This window comes from Lissotriton vulgaris, chromosome 5, assembly GCF_964263255.1.
Source record: "Lissotriton vulgaris chromosome 5, aLisVul1.2, whole genome shotgun sequence".
Lineage (NCBI taxonomy): Eukaryota > Metazoa > Chordata > Amphibia > Caudata > Salamandridae > Lissotriton > Lissotriton vulgaris.
Window position 1 is genome coordinate 828,992,252 of NC_141693.1, and position 20,831 is coordinate 829,013,082.

At 38.2% G+C, this 20,831-nt stretch overlaps 1 protein-coding gene across 1 annotated transcript in view; it reads right to left on the minus strand.

Annotated features, from left to right (window-relative positions):
• The window catches only part of TLL2 (tolloid like 2), a 2,097,051-nt gene that overhangs the window by 1,155,583 nt on the left and 920,637 nt on the right, over nt 1-20,831 (minus strand). The gene's annotated exons all lie outside the window — the stretch shown is intronic.

Genomic DNA, 20,831 nt, shown 5'->3' on the forward strand with positions numbered 1-20,831 from the left:
GCAGTGGATTGCGGGTCCGCGATATATAGTTAGTGCAACTAACTATATATGGAATTTCAATGGTTTTGTGCAAATAAAATAAGGTTTTTTAAATGCTAATCCCTAACTATATATGGTCTATAACCTATGGTTTTTTCAGTGAATATATATATATATATATATATATATATATATCCAGGAATCGCCTCACAGCAATAGACAAATGCGCACTCAGGAATCCATAATTAGCATGTAGAGTTTATTTTCAGGTTAACCTGAAAATAAACTCTACATGCTAATTATGGATTCCTGAGTGCGCATTTGTCTATTGCCGTGAGGCGATTCCTGGATTTATTGGTATCGGCTTTCTGTGGTCCGCCGATCTCTATGCGCCACCTGGCCCGGGAGAAGAATCCCAGCAGGACCCTGTGCTTTGTTTTGGTATATATATATATATATATTCACTGAAAAAACCGTAGGTTTCACACCAGTTATAGTTAGGAATTAGCATTTAAAAAACCTATTAAATTCACTGAAAAAACCATAGGTTTCACACCAGTTATAGTTCGGAATTAGCATTTAAAAATCCTATTAAATTCACTAAAAAAAACATAGGTTTCACACCAGTTATAGTTAGGTGGAAATTTTACTCGCATAAAACCATTGAAATTCCCACGTTATAGTTAGTTGGACTCACTATAACTTGCGCGTGCAATGCACTGCTGATGACATCACATATTACATCACTCATGACATGGTCAGTGACATCACTCATGACATCACTCATGACATCTCAAACTACATCACTGATGACATCATCCAGGGAATGTGTATCTTTCTGAAAAATAAATATTTTTTATATATGTATATCTAAAGGTTGATGGAAGAATAAATGGGTAAATAAATGTCTAAATGGATGTTTTTTTGTGTAAAATTGATTGGTTAACTGACTTATTAAATGTATATTAGCGAGTAATGTTTAAATATTTAAATATCTGTATCTGTGTCTCACTTTGTGTTTAAGTGGTTGCATGGGTTGGTGAGTAGCTACATGAGTGTGTATATGGGTTATTAGTTGTTTTTTTGAGTATCAGTATCAGTGTCTGTATGGTTCGGTGGGGGATATTACTTAGAGCACAGATGCATGAATGAGTGACTCACTATTTGTATGTATTTTGAAGACAGCATGTGTGCAAGACTGTATGGGTGGATGATTGTGTGTATGGGTGGGTTAGTGAGTATGTGTTTTTATAATTGATTGTTTAAGAGAGTAAATATGTTTCCGTTTCTGTAGAAGTATGTGTAGTGGTGTGTATATAGCAGTATAATCAAGTAAATGGTTTTTTGATAGTTTATTTGCATGTGTGAATTTGTGTGTGAGTAACTATATGGATGAGTATTAGTGTGTAACAGGATGTATAGGTGTATGAGTACATATGATGAGTAAGTACATGCATGAGTGACTATATAGAACTGTTGGTGAATGAGTGGATGTGTATGTAGATGTTGGAATTACCTAATAAGTTGTTGTAATTGGTATTGGTTTCTCCTTTTTTAAGAAAATGTTAGTTTCTATTTTTGAATGTGTGTGTCAAAGGTTATTTTATGCTGATAGGAGGTCTGCCACTTTGTCACAAGGATGTTGTCATCAGTGATGTCATTTGAGATGTCATCAGTGATGTCATGAGTGGTTTCACACCAGATATAGTTAGCTGGAAATTTTACTGACATAAAACCATTGAAATTCCCACGTTATAGTTAGTTGCAATAACTATATATTGCGCACCCGCAATCCACTGCTGATGATGTCACATATTACATCATTCATGACATGGTCAGTGACATCACTGATGGCATCACTGATGACATCATCCAGTGACTGTGTGTTTAAATATGTCTTACATATTGAAGAATGAGTGGATGTATAAGTGTCTGGATGAAGAATTTAGTAGGTGCATGACTTACTGTATGAGAGAGTGATTAAATGTGTCTCACTGAGTGCATGGGTTAGTGACTAAACTGTCTTAATTTGTGCATCATTATGTCTGTTGTTCTGTAAACTGCTGAATGTGTTAATCAGTAGCTATATGAGTAACTATATGGGATATTCATTGGTTGCCCAAGTATTTGTATGGGAGACTGAGTGTGTGTATGAGTGGCTGGGAGGTGTATGACTCTGTGCAAAGATGTGTGAGCAGTTGATTCACTAGATGTATGGGTTCAAAAGTGCATGTGGAAACAGCTGCATGGGCGGTTGACTGTGTGCATGAGTGTATTGGTGAGTGAATGAATATCTCAGTGCTACATGTCAAAGTAAGTAGATATGTAAAACACAGTCCATGTGAGAGTTGACATATATAAATAACTGAGCATAAGAGCCAGTGAATGTGAGAGTGGCTTTATGAATCATTGTGAACTTGTATGAGAGATTGTATAAGAGAGTAAATATGTGTTAGAATATGTTTGAATTAGTAAGGTGTGTATAACTGTATAGTTGAGGAAATGGAGGTGTGATTGATACTTTGCATGACTGACTAGGTGTGTGAGTAACTCCATGGATGAGTGACAGTCTGTGAGTGTCTGTTTACACTGAGTGGATCTAAGGTTATATTAGAGTCTGAAGAGCTTCATCGTATTATCACATGAATGATGTCATCAGTGATGTAATTTAAGATTTCATCAGTGATGTCATGTGAGATATCAGTGATGTCATCAGTGATGTCATTTGAGATGTCATCAGTGATGTCACTGACCATGTCATGAATGATGTAATATGTGACATCATCAGCAGTGGATTGCGGGTGCGCGATATATAGTTATTGCAACTAACTATATATGTGAATTTCTATGGTTTTGTGCGAGTAAATTAAGGTTTTGTAAATGCTAATTCCTAACTATATATGGTCTATAACCTATGGTTTTTTCAGTGAATTTTCAAGGTTTTGTAAATGCTAATCCCTAACTATATATGGTCTATAACCTATGGTTTTTTCAGTGAATTTCATTGGTTTTTTAAAAGCTAATATCTATAGCTGTAACATATATTCTTATTCTAATTCACAAATATATTTTATATATTTTTGTATTTTATTTTTTTAATTCAATTCATATTATAGTTTAAATTATATTTTCTTGTTTCGCTGCCGGTCCGCAAACCGGTAAACGTTCCGTTAGTGCAAGTACCGCGTTAGAAAGCCACATCGTGACGCGTCGCGTAAACGCAACGTATCGCGTTACTACGTAATGCCCCTTATGACGTGCTGCGTTAGCGCACCCGGAAGCGTTCTGGAACGCGAACCAAGGCGCGAAACGCAAAGCCCCGGAAAGGATCCGAGGTGCCGCGTGGAACGCGGAACGTAAGCATAACAGGTCATGTGACTAGTTCATAAAACCTTTCATTGGTTCATTTTACTTTTAGTTTCCTAATGATGGAACGCTTGATCATATGACGTAAAAGAAACACTTTTCATTGGTTTAGAACATTTTTTTTTCCCAAATGATGAAAGTCCCACCTTTTTTCCTCACTCCGACTTTCATTTTTATGAGAGAAAGACCTGTTTTTGCGTTGCTAAGACATGGCATTTGTATTAGCTGCAGCTGGTGGATCCCCACCACCTCCACCACCACCAAAGAAGAGAGGACCAACTAGCCAGGTCATCTTCCATGAAGAGGAAGAAGAAGAGGAAGACGAGGAACAGGAGCAAGGGACAAGGGGGTTTTTGAAAGAAATGCCAAGGACGTCCCATGTGAAAGAGAATTTTATCTGGCAATTTTTTTCTTTTCCTTCTCAGGAAAAGAAAGTAAATGCCAGGTACGTTACCTGCCTCATCTGCAAAGATAAACTCTCGAGAGGGACAGAAAAAAAATATAGCTATGGTAATTATACCATGCATCGACACATGGAGAGGTGGCACCCTCTTAATTATAGTGCTGCACAACTAAGAGATTTGGTGGATAACCCCGACCGGCTAAAACATCTACCAATGACTTAGCAATAAGTGAATCAGAGGCAAGGGAAACGGTCCCAAATCTCCAAAATAACTTTGGGCAGATGAGATTGACATGTGTAGCTTGTGGAAAATTAATTTCATGTGGAGAGAGGAGTATTACTTCAATAAATAGATCATATGAAAATCATCAATGTCCAAAACGTCCAAGAAAGTATTTTTTTTTTTTGTTGCTCCTGTTGAGCCCTTTGAAGTGAATCATTTTTGTTTCCCCTTCCTCAAAAAAACCACAAAATATAAAACATCAAAAATAATAAAAAAAAGTTCTTTTCAGAACTACCTTCCCTTTAAAAAAAAATTGCTAGAATGTTTAGCACTCTAGCATCCTCTATTTCTTTTGATTCGCTTCCCGGTTAGCGTTCCAGTACGCGAACCGGGAGCAAACTAAAAAAAAATATTTTTTAAAAAAAGACGAGTAAATAAACAGAGAGTAATGTGAAAAGAAAGACAAATGGAGGGAGTAACACACAGTTACTGTTGAAAGAGGGACTGATAAAAGAAGTGAAAAGAGTAGTATAAATAAGTAATAGAAAAAGAAATGAAGGAAGTAGCAAAGGCAGGAAACTAAGGGTTAAAGAAAAGAAGCAGTGGAACTAATAAAAGTTAAATCTGATAGACATGTAACGTAAAGAGTACTAAACACTTACCTTATAATTGTCATTACCGTACTGAATTATCATTTTTATACTTTTAATCTGTGTAAGAAAGAACAAAAAAATTTAAATTAATACAAGGTGGTAAAAAAAGAGTGAGCATGAGACAAAATGAATACATATTAGAAATCACAATTCAAAGTAGAAAATTAATTAAACATATTTAATGGTTTATTTTTGCTGTTATCAGAAAATATCAAATTTCACTGAAAACAGTGAGTTGAAGGTATTCATCATATACCAGCGGGGAAAAAAAACCACAATCAAAATGATTGTGTTTAAAAAACCCAAATAATATAACTAAGCAGAAATAGGAACTTCTCCAAAGTAACTTACTTTCTATGACGTCAAAGGATATCCTATGAACAGCTTATACTCTGTTGTGCTGTTACTATTTTCTGCCCGCCACTTTCTGAAAGATAAACTCCATTGTTTTCAGAAAACTGAGACATACAAAGCAATTTAAAACAGCACACTAAGTTACAGCAACACCTAGAATCATTATAGTCCAATTACCTACCCTAAATTCTGACTTCAAAAATCAAGTCAAAAGGCAACATTGCTTCGTACTCAATTAGTAATGTTTGCTGAAAGACTAGCCATTTTTTAAATTTCAAATAAGCTGTGTAATATCCAGATGTTGTCAAAGGACCAGCATATTATATAATAGCTGCAGTTGCAAATGTTCTTCCTGAAATCGATGACTGTGTAGCCCAACATTTTTTAATTAGACTTAACAACTGTTTTTCATCCAGTTTATGTAGTTCAAATTGTAAAATGACATTTCACCCATAAGTTTCTATAAAAAAATATGACAGCATTGCAGACTTACGTTTCCTCTACTCTTTATTTTGATCTGCTGCTTGACTTAGCTTATAAAAACAAACAGTTTTCGCTCTGTACTACAATTATCCACAAGGCCATATAGAGTAGGAGCCATTAGAACCTCTGTAAATTCCTCTGAACAAATTCCAAGCTTCCTTTCCTAAAATTTTGGTTGTAAGAACACCAGGTAAGAATTTTGAAGGTGGAAAGGCAATCTTTTTTTGAAAGTTAAAACAGAATCATTGCAGAATGACCAACCGTTTCCAGATTTCAAATAAGCTGTATAATGTCCTGAATTAGTTGAAGGACCGTTATGATATATAATTGCAGTAGTTATAAAAGTCCTTCCTGATATTGACAACTGCGAAGCCACAAAATTATTAATTAAAGTTGTCAATTTAGTTCCATCAGGCCTACATCGTTGGAACATTAAAATGACATACTGGCCATAACTTCGTAAAATTAACGTGGACAGCATTCCAGACTTACATTGGCTGCACTCCATGTTTTGATCGGCTGCCTTTACTAGCTTATTGAAGGATACTGATTTACTGTCAGGCAAAGTTAAATATATAAATCTTTCTGAGTCTACACTAGTAGTACTTGATAGCCTACAGTTCTCGCAGTCATGCTGCCATTGATAAGAAAGGCCAAATAGATAATCTACATCTACACCCTCATCTTGCAATACATCAAGCATATACATTAAAAACTCCTGACAATCCTGCTGAATATTTTCAGAGAATTCTGTTTGACCTGAACATTCGTCTAACAGAAAACGAATTTCAGACACACTTTCTACTCTCGTTCTATCAGCACTACATTTCTCTAACACAGAATTCAACAAACAGCATAAACTTTGTTCCGAATTGATCACAGTCTGTTCTTTGAAAGTCTCTAGTGAAAAGAGAACATTAACAACTACATTAGCATAGCAGTTGACACCAGAACTATTTTCAAATTTAAAACCAACAACATTTTCAACAGAATTCATTTTATTCCTGCTTACAATTTTTGGATCATCGACTTTTGGTCTTTTTGCATCAACCTCCCTACTATTACTGATATTTCTTTGTTTCCGGCCTACCACACATTTCTCAAACAAAGGATATTGAGGCAAATGTGGCGCATACTCTCTTCTTAACCTATTGTATTCCTTAACACAATCTAGATCCGCACAAATGTTTGTGACATCACAGTCAATCAAGTACAATCCCGATAAAGTTCTGACTCGTGACAATGCTACATAAGCCATACCCTCTTTGAATACAGAACTGCCAATATTCACTAAAGTAGTGTCTACACTTAAACCTTGCGATTTATGAATTGTCACCGCATATGCCAAGCAAACAGGAAACTGCTTACGGCGAACATATAAGTCTTTAACAAGCAAAAACCTAGCAGAGCAACGACCAATTAGCTGTACTTCCTCAATGCCATCAAATTTAATTTTTAAAAATTCAATTCCATCTCTACTTCTGTATTTCTCAAAATCAACAACATTACCCATTGATCCATTTACCAGACCTCTTTCAACATGTAAATTCCTTCTCAAAATGATTCGGCAATTTAAGCACACATTCAAAGTCTTTTCAAAACCCGCAGTTTTAGATATAGTCTTCTCTAATGAATCCAATTTAGATTTCAAATTCTCAGACAAAATAATGGTTGCTCCCATATGCTCTATTTTGTCAATAGCTTCCAGTTTCACAATCTCCCTTGTTTTTCTAAATTCAACATTTTGTTGTTGAAGATGGAACATTCTGCAAGAGTTGGCATCAAACATATTCCAGATTTCTTCACAGTAATTTTCTGAAAAATATCCTCTGGCAAAACGTCTTCTTCTGGATATAAATTTGACAGTAAGCATGCATGTAAAGCTTCTTTACCACGCTCAGTCACTTTCCCGATTCTAACATCTTGCAGAATATTCTTGTAATCTTCGTCCTTCGCCTGACGCATATTTTCACGCAGCTCAGCATAACTGAAGTTTAACCATATGTTAACGTTGCCAATGCTCCCTAGGCACTTCTTAGTATCTTCATGTGTAAGCAGTTTAAACACTGGTTGTCCTTTCACTGGTGTCAGCTGCAGAAGATCACCAAAAACAGTGATGTGTTCGCCACCGAATAACACATCATACTCTGTTTTAAGAACTTCCTGCATTCTCAAATGCACAAAAGCAAGCATGACATTGTAAACCATGCTTACTTCGTCAATGATAAGAAGTTTCATCTTCTTCAGGACTCTAGATACTTCACAACAAGCATCTCCAGATAACTTGTGGTATTGTAATTTGTTATCATGCTCCACTGGCAGCATCAGTAACCGATGCAAAGTAATCCCTTTAATGTTATGAGCTGCCAGTCCAGTTGGAGCGGTCACAACACAAGACAGCGATGACTCAGTCCTTTTTTGCAGATAACATGAAATTGCTTTAATGAGGAAACTTTTTCCAGTTCCTGCTTCTCCACTCACGTACAGTCGGACAGGCTTCAACGACGTACATGAGCACTCTTCCTTCTCATGACTTAATCCATGCTCAATTTGGTTGGTAACTTCGTCATATATTTTCCTCTGCTCAACGTTGAGTTGTCTTTCCAAATCTTCTAAGTTAACCGCATCCTTCTGAGCATGTGCCATGGCTCTTTCCATTTCAATCATGGCAGTGGCAGCTTCATTTTCAATAACTGGTTCTCCTAGTGGATCCTGACTCAATAAAACAGAACTCTGACTGTCCTGAGAACTGTCTCTAGCAATCTCGGCTGCAATTGTTGCTTCCTGCTCAATTTCTGCATTCAACATTTGTAGATATTTTGGAAAAACATGACATTCTATGGACTCCTTGGCTGCATTGAAAGAGTCTTCGTAACAGAGGAAATCCCCAAGCAGTTCCTCTTCTGCACGCCAAGGCTTGAAAAGTTGCAAAAGAGCTAAATAGAAAAACTTTTTTCTTTCGGGAGATTCGCAATCCAATTTTCGATGATTTATCAATTGACATTTTTTTTGCTTGACCAGACATCCCTCACTTCCAATTACAGCATACACTCCTTTATCAATATCTTCCTTGATGTTCCTCTTGAAAACGTAATTTTGAAGAACATCATACAGACAAGCATTCTCCAGGTGACTGCTTCTATTTGGATAATATGTATCCAACATGTTGGTCTTCAAAATATCTGTACTGTTTGGCTCCTTCTCCGCCAAATACTCAATTTCCCGTACAGGTTTCAGAACTCGATTACGTGTTGCAGCAAGACCAAGACTCGCCCAAATGATACTCCTAGATTTGGTATAGAGACTTGCTGAAGATAACCGGTCAGAACTTTCGTAAGCTCCGATTTCTCGATGTGACAACATCTTCAGACTGAAACTGTACAACTTCTTACTGAGGCTCTTTTCATGGGAAATATCCTCCCACATATCCTTCAGTTCTGTCTTTTCTTTTTTGGTGATGTAAGACGTCACATACCGAGCCACAGCCATACAGTTGTCAGCCACAAACTGTATATCCATGTTAGCATTCCACATGGACAAAATCACTGGGTTGTAGTCGTTGATGTACTTGGACTCTTCGTTTCTTTTCAAATTGTATGTGTTTTTGGGTGATTTCCTCGTCACATTATGTTGCAGCGAAGACATCAAATTGTTAACTCTTCCTTTTGATATCATTATTATTATTATTATTATTATTATTATTATTAAAAGGGATTTGGTACCGCGCACATTCACCAATTGGTTTCTTGGCGCTCAAGACCAGGCGGGAGAAGAGACATTCAGGGTCAGAGCAGCTAACCGTGCGCCAGACGGAACAAGTGGGTTTTCAAAGAACTGCGAAAGCAGCAATAGTCGGTGGACAAACGAATAACAAGAGGGAGGGAATTCCAGGTAGTGGGAGCAAGAAAAGAGAAACAAGCGCCCCCATGTTTTTTACGGTTAAACCTGGGAGTGGTCAGCAGATTATGAGCCGACGATCTGAGGTGACGGGGAGGAACATAAGCGTGCAGACAAGAAGAAATAAAGGCAGGGGCACAGGTAAACAGGGATTTAAAAATGGTACAAGCCATTTTAAAAACACACCGTTGCGCAACAGGGAGCCAGTGTAGAGTCTTCAGCAGAGGGGTGACATGCTGGTATTTAGGTTGCTGAAAGATTAGTCTGGCTGCCTGATTCTGAACCAGTTGGAGTCGGGAAAGGTGACAGGCAGGAACCCCCACGTATAGACAGTTGGCATAGTCTAGACGTGAGGTGATGAGGGCAAGGATAACAAGAATGAGGGCCTCTTGGGATAAGAACCTGCGAATCTTCCCGATTCGGCGGAGATGGAAAAAACAGGCCGAAGTGACGGTGTTGATGTGAGGCCGCATCGAGAGGTCACTAGAAATGGTAACCCCCAAGCTCTTCACGGTGTTCACTGGGCAAGGAGGGGAACCCAGGGCGGTAGGCCAGAAGTTGGGAGACCAGGGAGTGAGAGGACCGCCAGTCACCACCAGCTCCGTTTTGCTTGGATTAAGCTTTAATTGGCTAAGGTTCATCCACTCATAGATAAAGAGCATGGCATTTTGAAAGTTGGAACAAGCAGAAGAGGAAGAATTAATAGGAAAGATAAGCTGCAGATCATCTGCGTAATTGAAAGCAGTAACTGAAAACTGACGAAGGGAAACAAGAAGGGGCTGCATATAAAGATTAAACAAAAGCGGGGACAAAGCAGAACCCTGGGGGACACCACAGGAGAGAGAAGATAGAGGGGCAGAGAAAGAGGAAAGGCGAACAGATTGGGAGCGGGAATGGAGAAAGGATACCACCCATGACAGGGCCAAGCCAGAGATGCCAGCATTTCTGACACGGTCGACCAGGATTCCATGGTCGACCGTGTCAAATGCGGCTGAAAGGTCTAAGAGTACAAGGGCCTGGGCCAAGTTCTTGTCAGCTCCCTGTTTCAGCGTGTCCATGACTGCCACCACCACTGCCTCAGTGGAGTGAGCAGGTCTGAAACCGGCTTGCCGGTCGTCGAGGAAATGAGTTTCCTCGATGAAGGCACTGAGGCAGCGGGTGACATAGGTCTCCAAAACCTTACCCAGGTAAGGGAGGAGGGAGATGGGACGGTAATTAGCCAACGTGGTAGGGTCAAGAGCAGGTTTTTTTAGAATGGGGACCACCACAGCGCTTTTAAAGGCATTAGGGACAGAGCCTGACAAGAGAGATTTATTTAAGAGATCAAGAGGGGGGCCAGGACAGGCCACAAAAGCAGCTCTCAGAATAGACGTAGGACAGCAATCATTAGGCGAGCCAGAGCTCACAGTCTGAAGCAGTGAAAGAAAGATGTCCAAAGAGATAGGGGGAAATTTAGAGAAAGAATGAGGATTCGAGGAAGGGAGAACAGAATCGTGAGATAGAGTAGTAGAGGGAATGTTATTTTTAATCACGGAAATATCGCCGACCGTGGAAATGCAAAACGACATTTGGTGTAGTACTTGTCCTTGTTTCTGAATTTACGACGACAGTACTTTCCACAACGATGGCTTTGAAACCGTAAAACTTGTTCTCTTAGACTTTTGTCTTTGTTTGTCTTTGGAACAGCACATGTAGCATACTGTTCTATGAAACTCATCACTAAGTCATCCGGATCTGTTCCAAATTTGGGTGCATCTTTGATCCATAGCAGCATATGTATATGAGGAGCACCTCCTGCTTGATACTCCTTTCTCCAGAAGAAATCCAACACCTCTCCAAGAGGTGGATTTTTCTTGTTCGTGATGAAAGACATCATAGCTTCAAATCTATGATTAAAGTACCTGCATACATTCACTGGATCCAAAGAGCACAGTTCTCCGGGTGTCTTGAATTTAATATTTTCAATGTTTCCATTTACCTCTCGTAGAAATTCAAGTAAGTCTTCCCAGGCATACTCAGCACAGCTGAGAGTGAGGAACCATGTGGGAGTTCCTAAATTCCTCAGCATACATTTTAAGTCACCATGACGGCGGTACCAATACTCATTAGTACCACGCTGACAAGCCATGAGATTAATCAGGTGAGAATCCAAAATACTGTCTTGCACATTGACTTTATCCATAAAGTCCCTTGCCGAGATATTTCGCAGTTGTACACCACTTTTCAAGATGTGGTTCACTGCATAAGACAATCCAGAGAGATCACTTTCAAACAGTAGATGAAATAAATAGGGAATGCATTGACGAAACCTAGGATCTTCTGCATACAATCGTAAAGTCCGGTATTCTGAAGCAGGAATTTGAACAGGTCGCTCATCATATCGTCCTCCTCGACCTGTGGGAAATAACTGTGGGAAACATCGAGCTTCCAAACTTTCCTCCCAAACACTAATGGGACTCCCTTTGGCTTGTTTCATTTGAAACAACTCAATAGCATTCCCCATGACTTCCTTGGAATGCAAAGGATGAACACTATAATGTTCATATATTTCTTCCTTTTTAGAGGCTTCTACTTTCTCAATTTGTCCAGGACACAAATCGCTGTCCTCTTCTTCACTTACTTCCTCTTCTGCAACACATACATTCTAGTAGTACTCATTATTTTTTATCAAATACAATGTTGCCTTTTTGACTTTCCTAACATCCACTAAATCTTGCCAGATTTTCTTACTCTTTGTCGGAACACCATTAACTATGATAACCAGAGGTTCCTCTTCCACTTTCTCTACTCCAATTGTATTAATGTTTTTCTTCAAATCTAAAGGCAAATAAACAACCCTTCCCTTTAATCCTCTCTGTAAATCTGATGGAGGCAATTTCCCTGTCTTTGGCTCCATTCGTACAATAGCCTGGAAGGGATGGACACTTTGAATCAAAATAGATTCATAAGTATTTAATTCCTTAAATTCAGAAGGAATGACAACTAATTCCAGATTATTATACACCGCTATAGTAGGCATCTGGTTTTGGTTTAATTTGTTATAGCAATAAGTACACATACATTGGTCCGCTCCCAAATCAAAACAATTTTCTACCATCAAGTATGTGGCAAAATCCTTCCATTCACTATTGTTTTCCATATCACTTTTTGCATATATATCCTACTAACTTAGTCTGATTCTTATAATAAGTCCGTCGACAACACACACAAGTGAAATTAGGCCTCTCACTTGATTTCACCATAAACGTGGAAATTTCCTTGTGAAACTTATCTGTACTGAAAATCTGTACACTGTCTTCCACATTACCTTCTTCTAGTGGTTCAATATCAACATTGTTCTCTTTACCAGCAAAGTAACAGAACTCAATTTCTTGACAAATATTCTTCACATCTACTTCAGAACCATGCAAAAGAGCTCTGCTTAATTCTTTAAGCATAATTGCTGGACTCTTAGCATAATACAACATTCTAACTAATTTCCTCACTTTATTATGATGCACTGCTAGCATCCTGAAATGATGAAATACACTCTGGCATACTCTCATAGAAAGACAAGCCAGTGAATGACCACGCAAACCTGTCACTTGTCTCACTCTGCAAGGATCTAATTCTTGCAACAACTTTATTTTTTGCTTTACACTTTTCTTATGAAATGTCCGTATAAAATCACAAAGCAAATTGATGGAATCCTGTCGCACACTGCAAATAGAACTACACTTCCAGGTGTACACTGGTCCCTTAGGACGTCTCCCTAAAACCTCATCACTTAACGCCTCTTCTGCATCTGCAGACACAAGTATTTCTTTTTCAACCGGACGACCATCTTTTACCTCATATGCTCGACCACTGCTGTCAACTGCATGCAGCAAATCATTGTCCTGAAAATAACTCTCCTCATTAAAAAATGCCTCACTATTTGAACTATGCATCCATTCTCCTAAGAAAACTTCACAAAAATTACATCGATTAACTTCTCTCTTCCATCTACTATTAGATTTGAAAACATAGATTACCTTGTTTAATTTCCTAATTCTATTAATTACCAAAATAAATAACTTTTGCTTAATTTCGAAAGCCTGATCAATAATTTTCTCTACATTTTTCTTTTTCTTATAAAATGACACTTTCTGTTGACCTTTTTTAAATTGTTTTAGCAAATTGACAATTACCCTGTTGCGGAACATTCGCTTACGAATGTCCCTGAATATATTTGCCCTTCTACTGCCATGCACAGAGTTATCTCCTGCTCTAGCACAAACTTTTTTGACGGGCCTTTCCTTTCCATTTAAATTGGCTCTCTTCTTCTGGACTAAAACTTGTTCTGTAGTTATACTTTTGTTTCTACAAATGTTTCTAAGGAATGATTTCGTTCTCTTACCCGGTGTTCTCTTCGTGCGTTGAGGTAATTCTAATGTAGAGGACTGCTGCAAGCTTTTAGTCAACTGCTGTCTTTGACGTTTCGTAGCCTTTCGAATTCTATCCTTAGACGGCATTGTCTAATTTCCAAATAATCTGCAGTTGAATCTGTGGTAAAATATAATAAAAAATGTTATTAACCACTATTACCAAACAGTAAATCAATAACAGTAAGAATTAGATTCAACAATGCTATAAAAATGATTCAAAAAAATATTTTTAATTTTACTGTGATAGTGATAATATTACAGGGCTTTCATGCAAATGACTGCCCACCCTGCAACAAAAAGCCCACATGAAACTTTACGCACATTAAATTGTGTACTTACCTGCAATAATCTATATGCCATTGTTTACGTCCCTCCACCCTGCCCCACCCCCTCCCCGTCTACCTGCCCCACCGTAACTCCCTCCACGACCTGCGGCTGCTGTTTTGCAACATGGTGCATCTTCTAAATCTCTCCTGCTTTATAAAAGTGATGCAACAGCAACACAAAAGAGGCGCACAACCATCATAAATCTTTCCCAAAAACTTTAAGGGACAGATGTAGGTCGGTCGGTATCGGCCGAAAAACGGTATTTTCGGCCGTTACCGACCAGTTTACAAAATTTGTTATGTAGGAGGCAATATATTACCGAATCAGTAAAATTACCGAGTCGGTAATTTTACCGATTCGGTAAAATAAAACATCGGTAAATATACCGATTTGAAGCCACCCATATGTAGGTGGGACTCTTCAGAGTGCCAGGAGCCTTTACGAATCGGTATTTTACCATCAAAAACAAGTTCACCGATTCTGTAAATGTAGATTTACCTACATGTGGCCTTGGATTTAGGCCCCTACATACCGATTCGCCATTTACCGGTCGGAAACGGCCGAAATCGGCCGTAACCGGTCGGTAAATGGCCTGAAACGACCACCTACATCAGGCCCTAAGTGTGCATGCATTGGATTTCAAAAAAAGTTTTTAAACCTTTTATGTAAAACAATAATACACCTACATTCATGGGGAACAGACTTAAAATGCCCTAATACACATGAAAACGTTTTTTTAAGGAACTTTCACCTTTTTTTCAATAACTTTTAACATGGCTATGTAACTCAAACAATCAAAATGAAAATTTTCCAGGCACACATGGGGGCGTATTTACAAGGGCCTTGCACTACGAGGAAAGTGACTTCCAATGACCAGACACACATGGGGACGTATTTACAAGGCCCTTGAACCCGGGGGAAGTGACTTGAAATTGCTAACCACACATAGGAGAGTATCTACAATGCCCGTGCAACACTTATGCATCATTTTTTACATATACACCGTAACAATAACAACACAAATGCATCATATATCTGTTCCGCAAAAGCGACGCATTGCAGGAGTCACATCACAAGTACATAATTTCTCATAATTTTTTAAAGCATGCCTTTTCCTTAAAAACGATTTTCTGATCATAATTTGAAAACACAGCACAGCTCCTATGTACATACACACCTTGTCAGTACTAATACTTTACATTATCTACAATTACAATTGGTAAAAGAATCCAAAATCGCCTTTGAAAGCAGAATGCAAACACTTGACGCAAAACATCATTTTAAATACACAGCTGGCTTTCTTATTTACGCAAAAAAGCATACTAGTCTTTATCTAAAATATATAAACGATAACTCACCTTTACAAATTCTTTTTGAAATTCAAAACAGACTCAGAAACACACCAATTATTCTTTAGCAGAATTAAAGAGATGCACTCCAGAGGCTGGAACCAACAAAGGCACTGAAACGCTGATATTCATCACACATATCTCTCATGTCAGCCAATCAAAACTCTTCCCTCACTTTTTTCAAATCAACACCCTTCCCCCCTCTGCCCTTTCTACCTCTTTTCCATAGCAACTACCAACTGTCAGACCGGTCATGTTCATAAGTTCACACAACAATGTTTCAAATGAACTCTGAACTCTCAGTACACCTGCTAATCCACTGCAATCTTTCATGACAACATTTTTAAATAACCATTCAAAATACATCTTTCAAAGAACACATCCATGCACCCTAACTTTCTGTTTTCAGCAATGGAAATACACCAATCACTGCTAATGAATCATTTGCACTTAAACTCCACAGTTTTTTTCATTACAAACTTCACTATTTCAACTGCCATTTCATTCCCACACTTCATCTGACTGCAGCAAAAACTCCTCTAGCCATGTTTTCAGTCTGGATTCTTGGACATAGCTACATCCACTGGGCTCACAGGTATGAAATTTACACAACCTCAATTTACAAAATGTGGAAATCAAATGGATTGGTCGAAGAGGATTGAAATGTCACCAATTGATACCATTGGTGAAAACCTTTTTACATTTGCCAACCCCTGACCTCATAATAGTGCACTGTGGAGGAAACGATTTGGGCACTTTGACTGGGGTAGGTCTGGAAATGCTCCTAAAAGACACCTTTGAGCAATTGATGACACTTTTTCCTCAAACTGCCTTGGTATATTCCAATATATGCCAAAGACAAAAATGGAGGTGGTCCAATCAATTTTGTCCACAAATTGAGAAATCGAGGAGGCATGTAAATAAGTCTGTTTCAGCTTACACGAGGGACCATGGAATGGGCTGCATCTACAACAATAACTTGCGTTACTACATGCAAGATATCTACAGAGGAGATGGCGTGCATTTCTCAGATGAAGGGAACAGAGTTTTCATACTAAATTTAAGAATGTGTATTGGTTCCTACTTATAAGTTTCTAGCACTTACACAGAACCCAAAAGCTCTTTTCAAAGCTACCTTAACTTAGTTTACTCTTTTGAAATTTCGAATGTACCTTTTTTCTCTTATTTTCACTTATATTCGCTTCCCGGTTCGCTACCCAGTTCGCGTACCGGCAGCTAACCACACGAAAAAATCAATTTTTTTTTCTCGACATATATGAGCCTCCTCAGCCACCCTCAGAAAACTTAGGGAGACAGGATACGTCTAAAGTACCCCAATCTACCCATTCTGAACATTATTTACCCTCCATCTTGTATCTCAATTCTACCAAAACACAAAATGGAGGACTCCCGTAACGCTGCAAGTTCGCGTACCGGGAAACGCACTGACAAGCACTCGCTCAAAAAAGGTGGGAAAGTAATTTACAGAAAAATCCACTGGAGACACTTTCACCAATTAAACATTAGCTCATACTACATACCAATCCCTACCATTTTCACAAATTTCGTTGGAATAGCATTTAGCCATTTAGCATGTAGAACTCTCTAAAATCCCTGAGGTAAATTACTTCACAAAACATATCGGAAGTGTTGAAAATGACAACCAATTAAAATATTACTTTCAATTTCTACTATTATATCATGACATTTGATTGGTTATGTACCTGAATATATATAAACAAAGAGAGAGGAACACAGCCATTTTGACTACTACTTCGTGAAGTGCATAACCACTAAAAATCAACTGATAACTTCAAGTTATATTTAAAAGGTAAGATATTATTTTTAAAACTGAAGTATGTTCTGTACTGAAAGCTAATTAGAAAAACATTTTCTGACAGTTATATTCTATCACTCTGTAATACTTATAGAATAAAATAGACTTCTCTGTTTTAGTTATGGCAGGGCCGGTCCTAGGATTTGCGAGGCCCTGGGCTAAAAGGGAACGTGCGCGAGGCCCCCTCCAATTTACATAAGTGGCCCCTTGCAAGGAGAATATTCACAGACACTGTGGGGGCCCCATTGTCCAGCATTTTGACGCCCCCACAGTTTTAACTTTTACTCCACACGCATTTCTCACACCTTCATAGGTGTGAGAATTGATTGTGGTCTAAAAGTTAAAACTGTGGGTGCGCCAAAATGCTGGACAATGAGCCCCCCATAGTGTCTGTGAATGGTCTCCTTGCAATTTAGGGAGCGCCTCCTTCTCCCTCCCCTATACCTCCTGACACCATCCATGAGAGGCCCAAGGAGGGGGCCCCCTCCAATGGACCTTAATTGCAGGCGACACCTTTCTTTGTGATAGATCTCCAGGAAAACAAAAGGACACATCACCAGTGCGTGGCCCCATGCTGGTGGGCTGAGTGCGAGGCCCTGAGCGGCAGCCCACGCTGCCCATGCCTAGCGCCGGCCCCGAGTTAAGGATAGAGTTAGACTTCTCTAGTATAAGTCAGAATTGACTAAGAGTTTATTTGATAATTTTCTTCATATTTCTACTTCCAATTTGATACCATACACTGCCCAACGAAAAAAACACTGTTTAAATAACCAAACTGCCTGTCCGTACTGAAACCCAACAGTGCCCTATCTGTACTGATATATTTTTTTAAAAATTAATTTTTAAGAATTCAAAATGGAAGGACAAGAAAATAACTTGAAAATTGAAACAGAAACACAAAAGGAGACGGAAGTTGACCAGGATTTCTACGACGATACAATAAACAATGAACTTGTGCAATGTGTGGATGCAGTAGATTTTCTACTAGAAAATGAAGAAAAAAATGATCATGATTTTTTACAATTTCTTTTAAATTTTGAGAAACAATCTGAATAATAAATTTTTATTTCTTAATTCAAAAATTGTTTGACACATTATTTATTTTTATATGTATATTGTAAACTAGTAGCAAATTGATTATAACGTGAAGTCAGACTTTAAATATACTGTGCAACTTTTTGGTGTTACATACTAACTTTGTTCATAGTTACTTCCTTTCTCCCACTATATAATCTCCAATGTGTATTTAACATCTCTTTATCATCTCCTGCCTCCATGTTGTTTCGGCTTTCCAGACAGACTATGGTATGAATTCCATATACCACAATAACTTCTTTAACAACAAGCAAGATATCTACAAAGGAGACGGCGTTTATTAATTTATAGACTCTGCATTGGTACCTACATGTTGCTACGTAAATAAAAAAAAACAAAAAAAACCCAACAAAACGAACAATTGATAAACATACAATAAGTTAAAAGTCAATCATTCTTGTTTCCTTATAGTACGCTCCCCAGACCGCTTTCCGGTACGCGTACCGGGCGCACCCCACGAAAAAAAACCTTTTTTTTTTTTTTTTTTGCACGGCGGGACCCTTTTAAAGCCTCCACATCAAACCTAGGGGGACAGGGAGGATCTACTATGCCCCCTTATGGGCATTTGCCCCTTTGTTCTGGCCTCCTCTTATCTCTCGATCCTACCGAGAGACAAGATGGCGGCCGCTACGGACTGTTTAGAATGTTGACAGACACCGGAGAGCCAATCAGCTTCGCTTCGCAAAGCTCCGTAACGCGAAAAGTACGCGAACTGGTGCGCTATCCGGTACGCTGTCACAGATATATCTGTTTTTTAAAACGTTAATTTCTCAAAATCCACTGGAGCACATATATTAAGACCCAGCAAAGGCACATTGGGCTAACAGTCCCTACAATTTTGCCAAGTTTCGTACAAATCCATTCAGGCGTTCGAGCTAAAAGTGAGGCCAAACGCCCTATGGAAAAATGAATGGGAAAAACACGTTTTGGGACCCCCCTTTTTTCTCGGCCCCCCCTTGACGAAACCCCCCCAAATTTTTAGGGGCTGATCAGAAACAAAATGTGCCATTTTCCTGAAAATTTCAGCCGATTCCGTCCACAAACGCCAAAGTTATTAGACATAGAATTTTCAAAAGTTCCATAGAGAAAAAATCCTAACTATATATACCTACTGGCGACCGCCAGTAGGTAATATATATATATATTCACTGACAAATCCGAAAGTTAAAGTAAAGTTATGGTTAGGTGAATGTGACAGTGATGCATTAATTCTTTGAACTAAAATAAAGAACACAGAAATTCACCAGTCTCAGTTAGCAGTGCTAACTATAACTTGTGCCCCTGCTATGTGTATGACCTCACACATAACATTACTCTTTACATGTTCTATGACATCATTTATGGCATCACTGATGACATTTAAAATGACACCATTGATTACATCACTGATAACATCATCCAGTGGGTGTGTTGGTTTGTTTTATAGTTTACATACTGGCGGGTAACTACTATATTGCTTTTCTACCTAATTTGGTAGCCTCTGTCCAGATAATCGGTATAAGTATTTATAAACAAATGTGCTTCTAATAAACCATAGGTGTGTTGAGGTATTGAACATGCTACAAATCTTTGTGTCGAACTGTTACTTTGTGTGCGGGTGACAGTTGACCACTTGTGTTCATTATGTTCCTCACAAGTTTTTGGTACTGCAGAAAAGGTTTCCAGCAGGTCAAAGATTCTATGTGCTACATACTAAGCATTGTAAGGAGCCGTGAGATATTAGACAAAATCGTCTCAGAATGACAATTTTCCAAATGTTGTTGTGGAGGATTTTGGATATATAAGAAGAATTTATTAATTTCAGGAATAACGCTCAGTGGCACTAGCGGTATGGTATTCTTTAATTAACCTATTAAAAGTAGACTGTGTTAATTATTCATTTTGAGTGTGTATATAAATGTTTTAAGCTCCCAACATAGTATACTATTGATGCTGGTAAAAGGGAAGTGTGCTGTTTATTTCCAATGTTTTTTAAGTTTAAATGGAGCAACAATATGGCGCTTGTTTAGATTGATAAAGGCAGTGGTACTGCCAAAACACATCTCTCATGTGTTCCTGTTTGAGGAATTTGATTCATTAAAAGATTTTATTCCCCTGATTTCAAGTGTCTGCTCTCTCTTATATTGGAGTTTTGAGAGGTGATATTTAGCACTTGATGTGATCTCAGAGAACCTCCAGCAATTTGTCAGCACTCCAACATACTGCAATTATATATATATATATATATACATATATATATATATATACATATATATATATATATATATATATATATATATATATATATATATATATATATATATATATATTCACTGAAAAAACCATAGGTTATAGACCATATATAGTTAGGGATTAGCATTTACAAAACCTTATCTTACTCGCACAAAACCATTGAAATTCGCATAAATAGTATGGCTGAGATACCCGCCACCCCCTCTCGACACAATCCCCAAGGATGG